This window comes from Triturus cristatus, chromosome 3_2, assembly GCF_964204655.1.
Source record: "Triturus cristatus chromosome 3_2, aTriCri1.1, whole genome shotgun sequence".
Lineage (NCBI taxonomy): Eukaryota > Metazoa > Chordata > Amphibia > Caudata > Salamandridae > Triturus > Triturus cristatus.
This window is the reverse complement of record NC_140584.1, coordinates 512,020,810-512,042,791: the sequence shown is the minus strand read 5'-3', so window position 1 is coordinate 512,042,791 and position 21,982 is coordinate 512,020,810. Positions and strand designations below refer to the sequence as shown.

At 43.6% G+C, this 21,982-nt stretch overlaps 1 protein-coding gene across 4 annotated transcripts in view; it reads right to left on the bottom strand.

Moving 5' to 3' along the window:
* The window catches only part of MICAL2 (microtubule associated monooxygenase, calponin and LIM domain containing 2), an 812,711-nt gene that overhangs the window by 441,525 nt on the left and 349,204 nt on the right, over positions 1–21,982 (bottom strand). The gene's annotated exons all lie outside the window — the stretch shown is intronic.

The following is a 21,982-nucleotide window of genomic DNA, read 5'->3' as shown; positions in this document are numbered from 1 at the left end:
AATGAAGCATTCAAATGTGCTCCTGAAGTGTATTCATTGTAGAAAATTTGAGATTTATGAATGTGTGCACATTAATGTTTAGCTTAGTCATAAAAACATTTAGTTCTCGTTTCTATTCATACTTATAGCTCCAGTCGCATTGCATTTATTTGAAGCATACTGCATATGTAACCATGAATGCATTATTCATTTTGCAGTTATTATAGATATATGTGCATAATGAAAATGCTTAACTAAAGTTGCAGAAGACTATTTCTTAACACAAAATTTATTTTTTTCTTGCTCTGCATGTTCTTTCCTTTTGCAGGTGCGTTCTTGTGATTTCATAGCTAGAGGAAGGAGTATTGTGCATTAGAGACAATGATGCCTGAAAAGAGAAATCTTGGCAAGAACAGGACGATTTAATGAGAAGAGGCTTTCTATTCATCGCATATCAGGAACGAGGGGGCCCAAGGATAACTTGGTTGTTTGACTTCAGTGGGACATGAAAAACTGTTGTAGCAGATGTACATTAAGAGAAAGAGAAGAAATTGGGTTTTTGGTGATGTCTTAAGAGATATGGATATTCCTAGAACTTTCTGGTCTTAATTAGTGTTCACACTGTAAGACTGTAAGGCAGACCCCTTTTGACTTTGAATGGTACAGACCTCTCGGCTTCCTTTTGTTGTAATAAGTGTGCGGTTTTATGCTAAACACTGATTTCCCTATTTAGACGACTTCTATTGAAGTCTTCACTATGCTGACACCTTCGTCCCTTTCTTCCTGAATCCTTTGAGACCCTCTATTATAAACCAATCTCATTCTATCTTAGATTCTGGATTAGGTGACCCTTAAATCTGTTAATGTTTAGAAAGGAGGATTGAAGTTTCTTTAATGAACACGAATTCCTGTTTCTTAGCATCTGAATTGCTGTGACTGTATCCTTTGTAATCCTTAAGTTGTTGAGACTGAACCTATTCTGGAGTTTCAACTTGCCGGTTATGATTCTATATCTTTATTATGTGATCTTGATATGCACATATGTTGGACTGATAACTAATTTGCAATACACCTACTAAACTTTACCTACTGATTCCTGGTCCTCATTGTGTGGCCAAATGGGCTACACAGTAAAGTCAAATTGCAATTTTTTTGTTAACTCCCTTGCCTCTCAGTCAACTAAAAAGATCCATTGGATGAAGACTGACCTCTGCTTCCATGCGTGCCTCCTCCAGTGTGCCCCACTAGCCAATTGTTAGCCAATTGCAACACAGGAAAAGAAGACTTAATTGGAAGGGGGTTTGGAACTTCTCTTGCCTTACAGACCACAATCAATCAATCTTGCTGAAACCGGTTCTGATGAGCTATTTTTGTTGAATCATTTCTTGAAATGTTCTCTATGAAAGACATACACCGAATTGAGGAATCCAAACTGGCAAATGTCTTTCTTGACAGTTTTTTTAAATGCTAACTGTTTTTTTTATTCACTTTTTCACTGCTAATTATGAAGGATACTTTTGCTTTTCTCAGGGGAGTCACCCTCGTGTATCCCCCTGAATTTCACACCTATCCTATCTCCTTCCTAATTTTTTTCTTTTTTCCATCTTCTTTCCAGAACGTCTACCACCTTCATTCTTTTTCTTTAAACAAGGAAGGTATCCCTTGCTCTCTTTGCTTCTAAACGTCCTCCTTGTTTTTTACATTCCCTCCCCTTTGTCTTTACCCCTGTTGCCAATGATATCTTGGCCTAGCTCCTCCTCGGGCCTTTGTATAGAGACCCTCATATCCTTTCCAGATTTTCCTGCCCCACCCACCCTTTTTTGTAAATTTACCTTTTCTTCTTTTTCCAGCGGTGGTCTTCTTTCTGTCCTGCCCCCTATGTCCACCCACGCTTATGATAGCCATTGAAGAAGGGCTACTGCAACCCTTTCTTCAGTTCCTTTCCCATGCTTTTTAAATTATTTTAAAAATAATTTTAGCAACCAACAGGCGTTTTTATCTTTTGGAGTATACTAAAACAGGGATTCAAACCCAATTCTGGCACATTTTTTTCATTTGATTGTCATGTAAATGGAAAATTCTCAATTTGGCAATTCTCCAAAATGGAGCTTCGCCAGCATGATTTCATAAGTCTGGCGGTCTCTGTACTGGAAATTCATCAAACTGACATACATCCTCTCAGTCTTTTGATAGGCTGATTATATCTCAAAATGTAATCCTCTGTCCTAATTATTCGTAAAGTAAGCCAATAATGGCTTCATCTTTCTTGGCATCCGCACATAAATATTTTTTTGATCAAATGCTACTATAAGAGACATTGCAATTGTTAGTGTACCAGTAACTGATTATTCATTCAGTAACAAACAGTAGGAGTCATTTCGTCGTTCTAAATAAGCCGGGAGGCAAGCTTGCCTCTGGATGTAAAGTTCTCATGGAGGTGCAAGACAGGAAGTGCCACAGAAGCGAAGAAGTGCCACAGAAGCGAATAACTCCCTTTGCATTTCGTAGGAAAACGGTCACCACAGGGATCACCTTAATCTGCGATTATAAGGCAAGATTTCGACCGAGAAACTGCTTCTCGTAGAAATGGGTTTACATATTGTTTCGAACGAATGATGGTTTTACGAGTACATGTGACCCTGGAGATACGCTTCAAGGTCATTGCAGGGGAAAGGCTGCAGGTGGGGTTAATATTCCTTCGGCAAATAAACCTTTTTGAAGGGAATGAACTTTCATGGATATAAAGCATTTTGAAGAGGTGGGTCTCTAGGCGCTCTCTGAATTTCTGGGGGATGGGGGCTACACAGATGCTGATGTGGAGGGCGCCCGGATTCCGGAGCCTAGATGTGTGAGGGAGGCGATAAAATGATAAATATTTAGATAGTATGATATTTAAAAATATATACCCATTCACAATTTTTCGAAGCTTGACAGCAAGCAATGGCGTATGACTACTAGACCCTGCTGACATTGTAGTTCTCCCAGCAATGTTTTACAAAAGGGTTGAATCACTACTTTAAAAAGTCGCAAAGTTTATCAGCGTTACAAAATTTTGCATGTGTATTGCTTTTTCTAGGGGTGGGCGGAATTTGTGAAATTCACTTTCGCAAATTATCGCGAAAATGTTAACAATCTCCGCAAACACGCGGAAATATCGGGAAGCTGCGGAAGTTTTTTCCCGCCCGTTCGCAATATTTTCTGCATGGTCGCGGCTCGCCAACTTACCCATGTGGTTGCTCGTGGGCGCGGCCCAATATGTATTTTCGTGGAATTTTTCACACATTTTGTCTAAGCTCCACTAATTCTACATAATTGGGCAATTGTAAAAATAATTCACATAAGTGGCGAAGTCCATTAATGCCAATTTTATACACTTCTAACACTGTCATTTTGCACACTCTTCATACGGTCTAATGTGTTTTTTGCATCACACCATTCGAAACCTCGCCTACTTCTAGTCACCATGAAGCTGTAAACCTGTGGTCAAGAGATTATTGAACCTATCTGATGTAGGTGACGTCGATAAGAAGCCATGAATTCAAGATCTGGTCTATTCTATGGGCACGTATTTCATACTGTGGGTTTGATATGTCCTTTTATTACAGTAGCCTGACTCATGGCATATTTAACTTTGATGCACAGACTCTTGTCCCTAAAAGTAGTCATCTTAAATTTGGTATTTATGTTCTTATATGTGTGAAATAGCCCCTTTACGGCTGAGTGGGCTCTTGTTTCTTGTCCCTCCGCCTCATTCGGAAGATCTCACGGTTCTTCTCTACTGACGCTCTTAAAACCATAGTCGTGGCCCTTGTCACCTCTCGCCTCGACTATGGAAATGGCCTATATGTGGGTATTCCTGCCTCTGAATCCCGCAGACTTCAGGCCATCCAAAATCAAGCTGCCCGACTTATTCTTTCCCTCCCTAAATCCTCTCACATCACTCCTGCGCTCAAGTCTCTTCACTGGCTCCCTGTCCGCTTTAGATCTTTTTTCAAATTGGCCTGCCTAGCCTTTCAAGCTCACTCCCGTTCTGCTCCGCTTTTCATCACTTCTCTTATCTCCCCTTATGCCCCTTGTCGCACTCTTCGCTCTTCCTCTATGTCTCTTTTGCACATCCCCCGCTTTCGCAAATCCAGATCGGGTGGCACCCGGTTCTCAGTCCTTGCCCCTCAGTTCTGGAATAGTCTTCCCCTTTCTATTCGTTCTATTCCCATCTATTCTCACTTCCGTAAGGCCCTCAAAACTTTTCTTTTCTCCCAGGCGTTCCCCTCCTAGTCCTTCGAGTTGATTCAGGGAGTTCTGACTCAGGTCCCCAGCGCCAGGAAGCCGCTTGGCCACAGTGCGCTTTATCAAATACCTTTTTTCATTTCATTTCATTTCATTTCATTTCATAATATTTCTCTATTTACAGATACACAAAATGCATTATTGCTTAGGAGTTTGTCGTGTGGACGAATGAAAATACAAAAATGGAAATCTCAGAAAACACCACCAGTAAGTTTCTCCTGGTTTTGGAAAGCTGCAGATTAGCCTCTTTACCACTGAAAGTGAAAGTTCGATCTCATCTGACCAATAGATTCTTGCTCACTAATATTTTGCCAACTTCAGTAATTAAACATGTTTAAAGGGTTTTCTTTGCACGTGCGCATGTTCCCAATGGGGTGGCCATGTTTGTGTGATTTTGAGGAGACAAATCTTCACAGACTGACTTTCTTATGTCTACAAGCACTGGCAAAGCCAATAGATTTCGCATGTACAAGTCACAATATTGGCATAAGGTATTGCCAAAATGGTCATACTGTACACGAGGCACATGAAACTATCCTAAGATGGACACTGATGCATATGCATGCATATACATCTTAAGGCACCCGTGCATGCACGGTGACCCCCAGGACTGGAATGTTTAATTTATTTTTACAACATAGCCTATTGCCACTTTAGAATGATAATTTAAAAGTAAAAAACATAAAGTGCTCTGTTCCGCTAAAAAAGAAGCACGGTAGCACTCTGGAGCTGTCAGACACTAATACAAACAAAATACCATGAAAAAAATAGAAAATGTTAAGAACCAGGAGTGGGACTGGCCAACAATGCATGAACTGAGGAGAAAGAGTGTAGTAAATCAAAAGCACTGTGGTGGAGATAAAGACATGAGGGACAGGGAGCAAGGAGTGTAAGGACAAGAGACAAAGAACATAGAGAGAGTGGCAGGCAGGGATGTCAGAAGGAACCAGCTATCAGGATAGGAACAAAGGAAAGACACGCATCCCCATGGAGTGCTGAAAGGGGAAGGCACAAAGTCAGCAACGAAGGACACAACTCATCAAATCAGAACACAGAAACCTAAATCCTCCTGGGTACGGGGAACACAAGAACAGGAAGGAAAGACGTTGAATCAAGAGCAGAGACTTGCGATAGAAAACGAAGCCATCCAATCGGGAACCGGGGGCGGACCCAAAGTCCACTTAAAGTATATTAATGTAGTAGTAACAATATGCCTCCGACAAAAAACTAGATTTGCCTGTAATTATACCCAAAAAATACACATGGCAGTAGTGTATGTAAACAATGATTAGGCATTGCACGTTGGGGCTTTGCCACAGGTACCCCATTCCGAGCACTCGGCATTATGGGCAGGGTGAGTCGTAAACATGAAAGGTACAGCCAAGATTAGGAGCACAGCCTTGAGAAACTAGGCCCCCCTTTCCTCAATCCAGAGGCCTGTACTGAATTTAAAACAAGAGAAAAGTGAGCGTTTGAGAACATGGCTGTCGGTCAACAAACACAAGAAACAAACTACATATTTAAAATACATTACATTTCCTCAGCAGATTAGCTGAATAATGCTCGAATGAAACTGTTGCTCGGCTGTTTTTTTTAATTTTCAGAAAAAAAGCAGTAGAAAAGGAAAACGTATATAATAGAGATGACCATCCCATCATTCATTAACAAAATCTCAGGAAATGGTGTTTCCGGGCCTGGAAAGTCAGCACATCCGCGTGAAAACGCGCAATTAGGAGAGTAAGGAAAAGGAAACATGAAATACAATGGCAAATGTGCTGAAACAATTACAAGTATGCGTCAGCCTTTGAATACCCAAGCGAATAAGGAATAGCTAGCAGCCCCTCGTCCATAGTATAGCTCCAAGAGGCGTACACACCCACATTACGAAGGGAGGAAGAGCTCCACAACAAAGCCAAACAGACCCCTGATGCAGTCAATGATGTTAGCTTCATAATGTGCTTAAGTGTGTACCCCGAACAAGCTTGATAGAACGGGTGTGTGAGTGAAAACGAGAGTCTGGGCATGCTCGCATTCACTTGTGGGCAGGAATCCGTCAGGAAACAAGTCCAGTAGGTTATGTCGATTAGGTGTGGGCACATCGGAAGGGGGGTGAGCAGCCAGGGCCGGACTGGGAACCAAAACCGGCCCTGGCAAAGTGCTCGGCAGGGGGTTGGGGGTGCTGCCGAGCTCTTTGCCAGGGCCGATTTTCGGCCGATTTTGTTACAGGGCCGATTTTGCAGCTATGCTGCAAAACCGGCCCTGTAACAAAAACGGCCCCGAGGGGCCCAAAACCGGCCCCCACCCGTGCGGTGCGCCGGGGGATTGCCCGGTGGCCGCTACGGCCAGTCCGGCCCTGTGAGCAGCAGAATAAAGGAGTGTGTGAATGCCCGTATGAATGAGAGATGTGTGGAATAGGAGTCAAGCTTGAATGGTTACACAATTGTGAGTAACTGAAATGGTGCAAGTAGATCAGTGAATGCTGTTTGGTCTATACAGGCCCACCATCTGAGTGACAGAGGGAAGGAGGGATTGGAGAGAGGTAAAGTGAGGTGTAGAGTTTGAAACAATGAGTGTTAGAGACGTGAAGGAGAGAAACGGTGAGGTATCTGAGCATTAAAGTCCTTCTCCCTACTAATAAATGTGCAATGCGACAAACTTCTTTCGCAACGTGGTGGCACATAATGAAAACTAGGCTTAAAGAGGCCGAGAGAGAAAGAGAATAGTCAATGCAGACGTCATCTGTTTTCTAGAACTAGGGCAAACAGGATGTCTTGACATCATAAAATCGCCGCTCTATGTGTGAAGTTTAACGACCAATGGAGGATAGCACAAGTTCTAAAACTAACATCTATAGCAACCTAGCATTTAGAAGCTCTGCAACCGTAAGCACTTTTTAAAATGTACTTTAACAATCTCCCCCTTTAGTTACCACCAGTATCCAATGTTGAAAATAACTATGTTTTATCTGTCATGCTCAGCAACTGCCAATATGGCTTAGGACACCTTAAGCATGACTGGTATGACCAGGCAAGAGTCACATGCCAACTTTGCCATAGGATTCAAGCTGAACCCTAACAAAGCTCAAATAGGCTGAAACCAGTCTGGGATTGCTTGTTTTGCCAATAAGGGGGCAACCTGGCCTGGCAATTTGGGCTGGACTGTTTCCATTCGGAGCAGGTCAAGGGCTGAATTGCATATGGCTGGTTCCAATCTGAGGTGGCATGGTGGAAAAAATATGATGGATATGAATGTGGCACCAATTAATTACCAGTAGCTGAGATTAATTCAAGTATTCCACCCGCCACTATTTTTGTTCCACCCACCACTATTTTTGTTCTCCTGAGTGTGTCATCGGCACCAGAGCGACGACGAACCATCAACGCCACCTTCGAATCCGGCACATCCCCTGACAGGAAACGTGCAGAAGTCAAAACCCTCCTCAAGAAACACTCTGCAGACCCGACGGACCAGAAAAACTACTGACCCATCTCTCTCCTTCCCTTCGCCATCAAAGTCACTGAAAAGATCGTCAACGCAAAGCTGACTAACTTCATCAAGAACGCCATCCTCGACCCTTCCCAACCCGTATACCACAGCAACCACAGCACCGAGACCTCCCTCCTTTCTGCCACAGACGACATCTGCATGCTCCTCGACCAAGGCCACACCGCGGGCCTCATCATACTAGACCTCTCCGCAGCCTTCGACACCGTCTCCCACCGCACTCTCACAGCCAAACTCCATGACGCCGGCATACAGGGAACCACCTATGACTGGTTCCGCTCCTTCCTCACAGGCAGAACCCAAAGGATCAGACTCCCGCACTTTTTCTCTGAACCCACAGAGATCAATTGCGGGGGTACCCCAAGGATCGTCGTTCGGTCCCATGCTCATCAACATCTACATGGCCCTCCTCGCTGCCATCATCAGACAGCATGGACTCAGCATATTATTCTACGTCGACGACACCCAGCTCATCCTCTCCCTCGCGAAGGAACCCGTCGCCACCAGACTCAGCTTCCAGGAAGGAATGAAAGACGTCACATCCTGAATGAGCAGCAGCTGCCTGAAGCTCAACTCGGAGAAGACAGAAGTCCTCGTCCTCGGACCCATCCCCTCAGCGGGGGACAACACTTGTGGGCCCACCGCCCTCTGCACCCCCCCATTGACCACGCCCGGAATCTCGGTATCATACTCGACTCCTCCCTCACCATGACCTGCCAGATCAATGCCGTCACCTCCATCTGCTTCAACACCCTCTGCATCCTTCGCAAGACCTTCAAATGGATCCCCTCAGAATCCAGAAAGACCCTCACCCACGCACTCATAACAAGCAGAGCTAGACTACAGAAACGTCGTCTATGCTGGAATCAACAAATCCCTGCTACGCAAACTCCAAACCATTCAGAACACCGCGGCCAGACTCCTCCTCGGCATCCCATGACATGAACACATCACCCAACACCTGCAAGATCTCCACTGGCTCTCGTAGAGAAGAGAGTAACTTTCAAGCGACTCACCCACGCCTAGAACTCCCTCCACAACACCGGACCCAAATACCTCAACGAAAGAGTCTCCTTCCCCTCACACAAGAGAAACCTCCACTTCGCCGACCTCGCCTGTGCATCTACAGAACCAGAGCGGGTGGAAGAGCCTTCTCCTACATTGTGGCTAAGGCCTGGAATGAGCTCTAGATCAACATCAGATGCTCCCCCACCCTGTACACCTTCAGGAAGAGCCTCAAGACCTGGCTCTTCAGCTGACTCGGAGCTGCACCTCCTCCCCCCAGCACCTTGAGACCCTCAGGGTGAGAAGCGCGCTTCACAATTGCCTGATTGATTGATAAGTGCAACGGAGTGCCCATACATGGATCCTGTGCTCACTGTACCATAGGGCTCAATTTGCTCCTACTCATGAGGCCCAAATAGTCTGAAACTGCTCTGGAGTTGCTTGTACTACCACTTGGCTTGACAATTGGGGCTGGACTGTTCTGATTGGAGCAGGACCAAGTTGAATTTGCACATACCTGTTTCTGTCCAAGTTGGCAAGCTGAAATATCAAGAATTCCATCCACCACTTTTTTGCTTTCCTTGATGTAATGTCTGAAGTGTAAGTGGCAAGTCTAGATGTGTGTACCATGCGCAATGTTCCACAGGACTCAAGTTGCACCCTCCTGATCCAGCTCAAATAGGACAAAACTGGTCTGGAGTTGTTTCTGTTCACATTCAGAGGGGACTTGGCCTTGCAGTTAAGCTGGGACTGTTCCTCCTGGAACAGGACCAAGGCTGATTTGTATGTGGCTGGTTCCTGTAGGAGGTGGCATGGTGGGCAAAAAAAAGAACAATAGACTGAAGGCGGCCTCGAGTACCAGAGGCTGAGATGAATTCAAGCACTCATCACCTTTTTGTTTTCCTCAATATATCTTTAAAGGCATCGTTAGGCACTGTGAAGTAACTGAGATACCCACACAAATATGTAAGTGACTTTAAGTAACATAAATCCAGTTTTGAACCTGTGATTCATTTGGTTTCACATTTTTAAAACATTGCAATTAAGCAGTCCAAGAGATACCCCCATTCAAAAATTAAAAAAAAGATGGATACACAAACTTTCAACCAGAAGGCCTCCTTCAGAACACAAGTTCCTGATGGCTGTAGAACAGAAGGGTTTCGAAGGCTTGGATTTCATTGTGATAGCTTTCACATAATGTGATCCCTTTAATGGTATGAGTGCAGAATGAAAGTCACCAATGATACCTTTGCATAAAATAAAATTGGTCCAGATCATAAGGATAGCTATAAGAGAAAAATGATGAGATATATGCCTAAAACGTTTTTCGATTTCATAATTTTTCTGGATTCATAATATCCCACAGAATAGGTATTGGAAATCTGAGCAAGTTACAGCTATCCAAGCTAGCCACTTTGAACTTTGTTCCTGTGGTCCTGCACTATAGTTTTGTATTGAATAGTGGCAACATTATGAAACGTGGGGTGATGGCATACTTTCAGGAATTTTGTATAACCAGTGTAACGCAAAATTACATGAATTATGCTGGTATCATTTAATTTTTGCCCGTGTCAAATTAAGGGTAAGGCATGTTGATATAGTAGTCTCATCATTGGCCGTATTTGGATGTTGAACAGCAAGGATAAGGCAGGGAGTTGTGAGCTTCCTCCTGGGACTCCAAATGTGATCACTGTTCGTTGGAACTGAGGTTTCCAAGTTTAGTGTTCTCTCCCTTGCTGCATGCAAGTGGTGAAACCAGATGAGAGGGTTCAAACACTATGTGTATAGTTTGTGGTCTTTTTTTGAGTGTACTGTAAAATACTGTGCGGAAAACTAACAGATACGTTAATTAGCTAGAAAATGGCAAGGCACCCCTTGCCTACTAGAATGAGTATGCGGCTAACTTGAGGATAAATGCTTATTCTGTGTCAGATCATGAATAAAACCCCTATTTTCATTTGAATAGCACTGACATTCATTGCCTCAATGTGGTGTTGTAGTTTAGAATTCCCTCCTTTTCTAGGATCTTTGAGGACCATGATGAGCATGTAGTTACAGAGATTTGATAGGCTCACGGTACTTTCAAGGCAAGAGCATGGTAAGTGAGATGTTCAGAGTTCTGTCCATTCTCCTTCCAAGAGGGAGCTGTTAATGAAAATGGGGAGGGCTGGAGTATAACGTATCTATGTAAGAGGTGGCTACAAACGTGAGGCTCTGATTGGAAGATTCCTTGTATGGTGTAAGATCTTTGACTAATTGCAAGATAGTGGACTAGAATGTGTGATAGATTTGTTCAGGGTGTGTGTGATCCACAGTGATCTGAGAAGGACACATGAAGGCGCACTGCTGCTTTAGAATCCTTGTGGTACTGTTTGATGGCTTCATGCAGTTTTTCAGAGAAATAATCTTATTTTGCTATAAATATGGATTTATGGTCGAAAAGTCGACAAGAGGAAGTTCTTTTTTTGTTGTTCTTAATATTATATTAGCATTTTTAAGTTAAGAGAGTCGCAACAATGATAGTGTTGGGAATGTCAGGGGGTTGTTGCGGGCCATGTTGAGCTAGTGGGTGGGAACTAAATATTTGGCACCAGAATTATCCTTCTTAAGAAAGTTGGGAATGGTCTATTTCTGAATGACATTAGGACTGCAGTTGGCTCCTGGGTAATTGACATTGAAGTACATAACTGGGAACAAAAACACTAAAATGAAGTAAGTGAGTAGATAGAAGAGGAGGGGAAGAAGGGGGGGGGGGGAGAGTCATGAGGGTTGATGTCAAACTGCCACAGTCAAGACTACAAATGGAGTCAGTGTCTGAGAGTTCCCTTGTTGTGTGGGCAAGTTGAGAATAAAGAGAGAGAGATCTTGTTTGACAATGAGATCCCAGGCTTTAACCCAAAAACATGAGCGTTTCATACAAATTTGGTGAACCCAAAAAAACTTGTGAAATGAAACAGTTAAAAATAGTTTGGCCATAACTGAAATTTCGTTTGAATAAAACCTAAATATCGTCCCATTAATGTCAGACAATTCGGATTTTTTAAATTGATTTATACAAACAGCATCCAAGTAGGGTCTTTTTTTGTTTGAATCGGTTGATTGATTTTCTTATTACTTTGGTTTACAGTGCAACACAATGCAATATTAGGTAACATTGTAGACATGTAAGTGCAGGACGTTGCATTATTAGTAAAGGATGATGCGTCATATGATTAGCAATAACAGAGTCATAATACATAACCAATGATAAAACAAGAGCAAACATAATGCAAAAACTTTCGACTCCAAACGCTTCAATGTTTCTCTCCCCAACATCTACACCCTCCCCCCAGCCAGCCAAGATGTTACAAGTAATTCAGAAACGATACCCGCTATGAACTGCGCGCGGAGCTATTGCAGTTGACAATAGGGTCAAACCTCATCCAGCAGCCCTATGCACTTTGCTGTAAATCTCCCAAGGGGAGAATGCCTTGTTGCCCGTGACAGGTAGGTGATCAGATCGGAGGTCCGACAAAATAGCGTCCCAGTGAGTGGCAATGGGATACTTCCTGAGGCCTAGTGTGTCTTCACTATGCAAGGCCATGCTTTCTACCTGCGCCCAATGAGCATCGATTGTGTCCAGGCTGCAAACAGAGGGGGTGGGGGTTCTCGGAAGCCTTCTACCTACATGTGATAAGGCACTTGGCTACTATGAACCCCAAGTCGAGGAAACGGAAAGTAACTCTGTGTTTCTTGCTCCTACGATACAGACCCAGGAGACGTATTTCCCATTTGTGTCAGCTTGGCCGTTCAGTACAGGCAGAGAGACTTCAAGTGACACTGGACCAACAAGCGTGTAGGGATAGACAGGACCATAGCATATGCAGCAGGTCAGCATCTGTCTGAATGCAGAGGGGGAAAGCAGCATCCTCCCTGTGGTAATATCGATTTATATTGGCAGAAGTAAGATAAGCCTTCTGTACTATATAAAGTTGTAAGTTTAAATTGACACACCTTGGACCTTCTAATAGTGCTGACCATTCCTTATCAGTGCATGGGCATGATAAGTCAGTGCTGTCGTAGGGTAGTTAGTTGTGGAGTAGTGTGGGTACGGAATGAGTCTGCAAACCATCTTGCGAAAAGCCTACCCCTCCCCTTTACTTGCAAATATTGAACATTGAGGTACATGGGTAGTTCAGTGGTTACGTCTCCCCTGTGGTTTCCCAGTGTGGCAATCAGTGAGTTGTACATTAGGAATTGGTCTCGGGGCAAGCCATCTTCCTCCATCAGTTTTTTCATATGATGCCAAGAAGTCATCGTGGTAAAAGTCACCCAGAGAGTGTATTCCAGCAATGTGCCACCACTTGGTGTGCCAAATACTGTCAACTCTGGCACACATGGGATTGTGTGGCTAGGGAGAGGATATAGCCTTACGGCTGGAGCGGTCGACCTTGAAGCTGAGGAACAGGGTTCGAATCTCGGCAACAATGCTCAACATCCTGTGCTTCTGGGCAAATTACTTAATCTCCCCGTACCTAACAAAAATGAATGTGTCCATCTGTAACGAAACTGGTACTCATGTAAAGCGCTCTGATACCCGATGTCTTGGGTCTAGTTCACGCAATATAAAACTCTAAAAAAATAAAATAGTAATTCAGAGGCATCTGCGTTAACAGAGGTATGCCATTCCCAGCAGCAGTGAATCCGGCACCCGTGCACGTGTACAGGGTTGAAACCGGTGCAGGATAGTGGGCAATTTCCAGCTAGGCAAGTATGTGGCCTTGTCTGAGAGGTATAAGACCGCCAGCCACTTAGCAATCCATTGGATTTGAGAGGCAAGATAGTATTGCTAAAAATATGGCACTTCCAGGGCTCCCTGATCCGTGGGTGAAGAGAGCTTCACCAAGGCTCTCTTAAATCTAGATTTGTTTCAAATGAATTCTAGTATCTGTTGCGCAAACGTGCAAAAAAATACAGCTGGAAAATAGAGGGTAAGGTTGGTAAAAAAATATATATAGTCGGCGAGGCAAAACCACAATCTTTAGTACCTCAACCCGCCTGACAACAGTCGACGGCAGCGTGAATCAAAAGAACTTTTAGGTCCTCAATTACGTGACAGCTCGAGTGACACTGCTATCGAAGAGATCAGCCATGGAGTGATAAATTTGCACTCCCCGGTATTGCAACGTTTGTTGTTGCCTCTCAAGGACTGCCCCATCAATAACAATGTGTGGGTCGGGGACGTCGGAAAGGAAGGGAAATAGGCAGGGCTTGGCTCAGTTGACTTTGAGCCCTGATCCAAGTAGGGTCTTTAAAACGACTTACAATTTTATGATCCTAGACCTGCAACATTTCTGTGCAATTATTCAAATACTATTTTAAGTAGGAGTAGGTTGGACCTCAGTTTAGAATCAAAGTGATAGCCAAACTTAGACACAACTTGTAGATAAATACCCAGATTGCATTTTTTCAAACTGTGAGCAAGGACTATCAAAAAATGTGAACACAAAATAGAGTTAAAGAAAACGGACAGGGTCCATGCATCAGTCTCTTCAGAGAGCAGACACATGCAGTAACCTCTAACATTCCCTTTACACTCAAATACTACCAGTGAGCCGTTAACACAAGGCGTGAACCCAGGAAGTACTCAACCTGGTGTCATTATTCCAGGCTCAGGGGCATTCGGGTTATGTGAAGAGGGCTTGAGGTAGAAACATTGCCTGCGATCGGCCTTTCCCTCATAAGGTGCTGTCAGGCAAGTGCAAGTAGTAGATGTGGCGATGCACCATAACAAGTTGATATGGGTAGGGAAAGGAGCACTTGAAGCCAGTACACATGTGGGGGCCATTCAGAGTTTGGTGGTAGGCCAAAAGAAGGTACAAACAGTTGTGTGTCATTTTCTCACTGCAGTTAAACTGGAGCTGTTATTTTATCTGTATAGAGTATCATTACCCGTGAGGATATCGTGGCGCTTTGCAGTTGGGTGAGGCTCACCCCAGAGGGGGGCTTACTCGAAAAGCCAGGTCTTCAGCTTATTGCAGCGGACTTCCAGAAGACAGAAGGAGGCTCTAATGTGGAGTGGGAGGTTATTGAATGCTTTAGGAGCCATGTATGAGAAGGCACAACATTTGGATCTGCTTTGGTGTATTCGTGGGATGTGTGCTTGTAAGAGACCTTCCGAGTTGAGGTGCCTGGAAGATTGGTGGAAATGTATGCGGCTGTTGAGGTAGGCTGGGCATGAGTTGCTTTGCCTGTGTGTGCTAGAAGCATGAATTGTGTGTGCTTGAGTATTGGAAACCAGTGGAGCATCCTCAAATGTAGTGTGATGTGAATCCAGCGTAGGATGATGAAAGTGAGTTTACCTGATTCATTCTGGATAGTGCGTATTCTCTTAGGGAGTTGCTTGTTGATTCCCGCATAGAGTGAGTTACCATAGTCCTACCTGCAGGTTATGAGGGCTTGGGTGATGGTATTTCTCATGTTGTTCGGTAGCCACATGAAGTTCTTACTCAGCATTCTCAAGGTGTGAAAACAGGACACAGTGACTGTGTTAACCTGGGTGGACATGCCAGTTTTTTTACAATGGTCTCTTGCTTGTGGGCTGAGGGTGAGGCAAAAGTCTGTGGTCCACCAGGTGGGGTCCTACAGTAAGGCATCTTTTCTGAAGGTCAAAGCGTCTATCTTGCTGGTGTTCAGTTTGAGACAATTGGACTTCATCCATTTGGCCACTTCGGTAACATAGGCAGTAAAGGTGTTCCTAGTGCTGGGAGATTTGTCCAAAGGGGTATCAAGTATCAGTTGCGTGTCGTTAGCTTAGCACAGGATGCTGTTGTGGGCACAGATGATGTCAGCTAATCGGGTTATGTAGATGATAAATAGGGTGGGGTGATAGGGGAGCCTCGAGGCACTACAGAGATCAGGTCCCAGGCGTCTGAGGAGAAAGGTGCCAGTTTCACTATTTTGGTTCTCCCCAAGGAATAGATCCATCAGAGAGTGGGCACTTCAATGTTAGTTTTGTGCAGCTCTCTAATTTTAAAAGGATGGGAGACTGATTTGAAGGATGTCGCAAGAGGTCCAGTAGGATGTGGGCTGCGGTTCTCATCTGTCTAGGACCCTTCTAATGTCATCTGTTGCTGCAATGAGGGCTAAAGCTTGACACTCTGGTGTTGAGGAGCTGGTGGTTGGCGAGGTGTCTGTGGATGTTTTTCCTAGGATCTTGACTGGTTATGTTAGGAGAGAGATAAGTTGGTAGTTAGCGAGTTTGATCTGGTCTGCTGAAGGCTATTTTAATAAAGTGTTGACTGCCATATGCATCCAGGTTTCTGTAATTGTTGCTGTGTTGATGGCGGTGTTGAGGATAGGTTTAAGGGCTGTACAGATGGGGTGGACCCTTTGTTGAAGGTTTGGTGGGAGAAGGGGTCTGACGGGCCCCAGAGTGGGTGGACTTCATGATAATGGTGGTTTCATCTTCGGTGTTGGCATTCCATGTGGTCAAGGTGTGTTCCTCGTTTTTGTCTGTAGACTGGTGGTAAAGTTGCTAGGGTTAGGATGACCAATGAAGTTTTCTTATGCAGCTGTAATTCTGCTCCTGAAGAAGTCAGAGTGATTGCTGCACAGATCTTATGATGGTGTGTGTTAGAAATGGAGTCACTAGTTGGCAGCGGCTTGCACCCTCTCTAAATACTGCCTAGCTGATGAGGGGTGTTAGCCCCAAACTGGTCCCAGGATGCTTGTTTCCAGTCCAGATAAGACTTGGTGTGGCAGTTCGGGCTGGACTGTTCCCATGAGGCACAGGGTCAAGACTGATTTGCATATGGCTGGGTCTGAACTGGGGTGGCGAAGTGAGCTAAAGAATGATGATGGATTCAACCCAGATCTGTGACTGGGGGTGAGTGTCTGAAACGTTTCAGTGCTCCGTCCATCATCGCCTTGTGTTTGCTGAAGTCTTTGATGGTCTTGAGACTTCCCAACAGGAGGCAAGCACACCCAAGCCCTTGGAGAACCTTGGAAAAGCAGCATTCAAGAAAGCAAAGTCCAGTCCTTTCCCTGCCCATAGACAGAAGCAGCAACTGCAGGCCAACCCAGCAAAGCAACACACAGCAAAAAGGCAGTACTCCTCCTGACAGCTCTTCAGCTCTTCTTCTTTCTCAGTCCAGTAGTGTTCTAAAATGAGGGATTACAGGTCCAATACTTATAGCCCTTTTGGGCTTTGAAGTAGGCATATTTCAAAGGAAAGTCTTTGTTGTCCACAAGATCCTGCTTTGCCCTGCCTTGGCTCCAGGCACACTAGAGGGGGGCGGAGACAGCATTGGGAGAGGCCAGGAACAGCCCTATTCAGGTGTCAGGTGTCCTCCCACCACTCTAGCTCAGGAAGGCCGATAAGCCTAGTGATGGGTCATCAGGATATGCAGGGTACACCTCAGCTCCCTTTGTGTGACTGTCTGGAGTGAATGAACAAACATCCCAGCTGTCAGTCTAAACAAGACGTTGATTCCACAGAGAGGCAGAGGCACAAGATGGTAAAGCAAGAAAATACCCACTTTCTAAAAGTTGCATTTTCAAACATGCAATTTAAAAACCACCTTCCCTAAAGATGTGTTTTTAAAAAAAATTCTGAGCTCAGTGAGCTCAAACTCCAAATTTCTAGTTTTTGCCAATTGAAAGTAACTATTGTAAAATGTTACACGGCAGCCTCAATGATAACCTATGGGAGAGCTAGCCCTTTCAATAGTAAAAAACGAAATATTGCAGTACTTCACATGTAAAACACACCAGTACGTCCTACCTTTCATGGATACTGCACCTTGTCCATGGGGGTACCTTGGGCCTACCTTAGGGGTGCGTTACATGTAGTAAAAGAGAAGGTTTGGGCCTGGCACGTGGGTGCACTTGCCAGGTCGACATGGCAGTTTAAAACTGTACTGGTAGACACTGCAATTGGAGGTCTGAGAAAAGTTTACAGGGCTACTCATGTGGGTGACACGACCAATGCTGCAAGCCCACTAGTAGCATTTGATTTAGAGGACCTGGGCACACCTCAGTGCACTTTGATAGGGACTTACGAGCAAATCAAAAATGCCAATCATGGATAACCAATCATAATCACAATTTACACAGGGAGTACTTCACCTTTGGCACTGATTAGCAGTGGTACAGTGCCCAGAATACTATAGCCAACAAAAACAGGGTCAGAAAAATAGTAGGCAAAAGTCTGTGGATAAAAATTTAAAGAGGGCCAGGTTCAACAGTGTGATGTTGCTGGCGGTGGCTGCTGGTGAGGCGAAGCTTTTGAAAATTGATAAGTTCTTTTTGCTGGCGTTGGCACTGGTATCGATGCGATGTGAAAGGGTCTTCCACTGGGCACACATTTAGCAGAGTCAGCTTTGTTTTTTCACATAAACTTCTAGCTCGTGGTAAAAATGAGCACTAAATAGAAGTCCCCATACCAGTCTTACACAACTCCTACAGCTCGTTCCATGACCTTAGCTGCTGTGTGGGATCCGTGATCTTGTGTGAGACAGTCATAAAAACTTCAATCAAGAAATGCTTCGAGTCAGTCCTTAAAAACAAGTCATAACATAGTCAGGCGCATATCGGGATAGCCCAGTTCCATGAAGAATGCCGCTCTGACAGCAATCAACCATTCCTGCTGAGAGGGTGTGGATCGACCTTCACTGCAGAGAGCAAATTATTCCGAAACAGGTGTCAGACTCACATTTACGAGAGGTGGTGAAAGCGAGCACAAAATGCTAGTGATGCAAGAGAAATTGTGCAATTACCATTTTGCTTTTTCTTCGCTTTGTTGTGAAAATGTATAAACCATGTGCCAAAACTCAATGCAATCCAGAAATGAGTGCCTGGGTTTTTGCAGCCAAAATTAGCCCCTTGGAAGACCCTAGATGTTGCAGTAGGTAGAGAAATAGACCAACTCTGATATAAATGCTGAGTATTTTTCTGACTTCCCTTCATATGATACGAGATAAATCATGCCCCATCAGGCCGATGCTTAGGACCTTGATATACAATTCAAAGATTTAAACAAGATTCTGTAACTCTACAGAGTGTATACTGTATCTGCACTCTGAGGTATAAGTATCAGCTATAGGATCATGTGTCAGACTGCCACAGCTACATGCTCTTGCAGTACTCTGTCCATCCCCCCCGTCCCGAACCCCAGATTTCTGGTATGACAACTTTAAAATTGAGACGGCCTGTGATCATCCTTACGCCTTGTAGAAGATTGCTCTTGCTGCTTGACTCTGACCATTATCTTTCCAAGGATATTTTATATTACCTATCCAGCGACAGAGTTTTAAAAAAAATAATACAGACGCCCTGAGCTATTCAATTTTACCTGTTGCTGAGTTATTAACATTTTCAACTCTATAAACCAATATTTCGTTTGCCCTTCTCATAACTAGTACCTACTTTATCATATATTGCAGCACTTGAAAAGGAAGTTAAAACTGAGTATTGAGTTTAGCAACCGTAGCACACATCCCTGTGCATCTCGACGCATGTAACAAATCACACTTGACATTTTTCCATCAGGCGATCTAAACACTAACACAACTATGCACCTTATATCACTACCACTGCATCAATGAACTCTTTTTTCCAATAACTAGACAACCACAAGATGTGCTTACATTACCAACTAGAGTTCTATATATATCAATCATGATATGGCCAAGTCTCATAAATCACAGCTGGCATACTTCAGATTCTGTCTGGTGTTACTTATTCCACAATGAGTGTAAACAGCTCACTCTGCCACCTTTATTGTACACGGGTTGGTCAAGTTTCTCCCACATGTTGAGGCTGTTCTACACTTGGTCTTGGCTAACCTGAGACCAATCTATACTTACAAATCACATAGAAGAGGGTGTGGTAATTGCAGCAATTCCAGTTACTTTTCCCACAGAAAAATACAAAGTACCAGAAATAATTTAAATCTACTAGGTCACTTGTTATTTTTTAGAACTAAAGCAGTAATTTGAAGGTCTACAGAACACACACAAGGAGCATTGTCAAATGAATATAGACAGGAGGAAAGCATTCCAACACCAGCCCAGATATATAATCCGGGGCCAAATTAATCTTCTGTGGACCTCACTGGACTATCTTTGCCTGCATCCAAACACTCCACCCACACAGAAGTGTGAGCATTTTTGGGGAAGATCCTCCCCAGTTGCTGTACTAGAGGTTAATGTGCGAAGACAGACGTTTGATGTCTGGCCAGTGTCATTGTGCTAGAATGTATGACCAATGTAATAGCAAAGTCTAGGGGGTACACCAGAATCCTAGGGACAGACAATTTCTACATCCTATGCTGGCTTAGGACACCTCTTGCTTCATAGTATACCATGTAATTTCCAGTGTCTAAGCATTTTTCATTAAATCTACTTTAGATTGCTAGCTGACAGATAGTATACAGTTGCTTTCCTATCTCAATATGCATGTAATTTTCATGAGCGACAAGTCATGATTTTCAGTAGAACGTATCCTTGTTAGAGTAAAACCCAATGAGCATTGGTATTCAGTAGACATCTGGAAGAAAGGATTGGTGATGTCTTGAGGATCCATGGTAACAAAAGCTATATCACATCCGAGTCAGCCTCAGTGTGAACCTATTCTATTACCTTACTTGGTTCTTTTAAAGGTCTTTCTAAAAGCATCTCTATCGCAGATTTAGTGGAAAAATGTTATTAGATCTAGACAAAGGAAGGCAATCCGTTGCTTAGTCTCCAGCAGAAAAATGTTTTAATTCCAGTGGCTATGTTCTAATATAGCCTTAGGGCCCGCCGTAAAGGCTCCAACACTTTTAGAGTATACCCCCTCAGATGTTTATCGAACTTCAATCATTCGAAGAAAAAGGATTGTGCCCTTTGGGGTCTCCCTGCTAAAGGGTGGGTACTGAGATCAACCAACTAAGGAAATGTTTAGGTTGCTCAACGCCTTAGAAGTTTCCCAGTTACCAATTCTCTAAAAGCAGTACCTCACAACTTTGACAATGTACCATAATTTCCTGATCCTGTCTGCATCCCATCAAGCAGTGTGAACATCTACTAACCAACTTTTTCCATTTCGAATTGTTTATTCGAAGGGCGATTAGAGATTGCGTTTACTTTTGTCAAGACAAGCAGTTTTTAACCTTTTAACTTTTGTGGACCTCCTCTACCCCACACTGAGTCCCTACTGGAAGCTGTGTGTGGACCCTCACTTAGGCAGTTTCTATGAACCGTACCTCAAAATAAACATTAATGCAGAAACAAGCATAAAATTGAAATTTAGATTTTAATGGGAAGGTTGGAGCTTGTCATACCAGACTTTTAATTTTAAAAGATGAAGCAACATGATAAGACTCTAAAATATCACTTTTTTGCTCCTAATGCATGTTCTCTCTGTCATCACTTACCAGCTCTTAAATTGAGACCACCAATAGTCCATACTGGATTCTGTTTGCTGCAATTGTACTGCTTATACTCATCAAGATAAGGATTCCAACGGAATTGTGAGCCTCCAATTTCAATTTCCGTTCATATTTACAAAACATTTTAAAATGTTCAATATTGCTTTTTTATGTGTGTATACTTTATTAATCTGCTAATATTGTTTAAGTTTCTACATGATTGCAGTCCCTCTGAGCAGGTGTCACAGACCACAGGTTAACAACTGCTGGTCTAGACACTCTTTTTTTACAGGTCCGTTAGAATTATTATGTTTGCTTAATGGAGTCCCCACCGTCAAATCACCATAATAAAAAGGCTCTTTGCTCTACCAAGGCCTGCCTTTGCTAGGGGGTTAGGTTTGATGCCCATCTATATCACTAGCTGTCCACGCCGTGTCTGAGAATAAGGAAAAACGTTATGCAAACTTACACAGATGTGACAAGTCAAAATCACTCTAGGAAAATGATGTTCCAAGTCCAAAGAATTATATCTCAAAAGTGAAAATGAATCAAGTCACAAACAGATATGCCACGAAAAGGAGGTATGCCAAGATGGAAAGTGTGGGGATGCAGTAGTGAAAAGATAAAGAGCTGTTTGTTAAAGTCCTTCTCTAACCCCCTAGCCCAGCAGATGCAGAAATCCACACTTGGTTAATGCCTTTTTTTTTATAACATGAGGTAGCAATTTATGGTATGTGTTCTTACAGACTTAATTCATCATTGCCAAAGGAATCAGTGATAGCAATATTTCCCAGGGAGCGTGCACATGCCATGTCA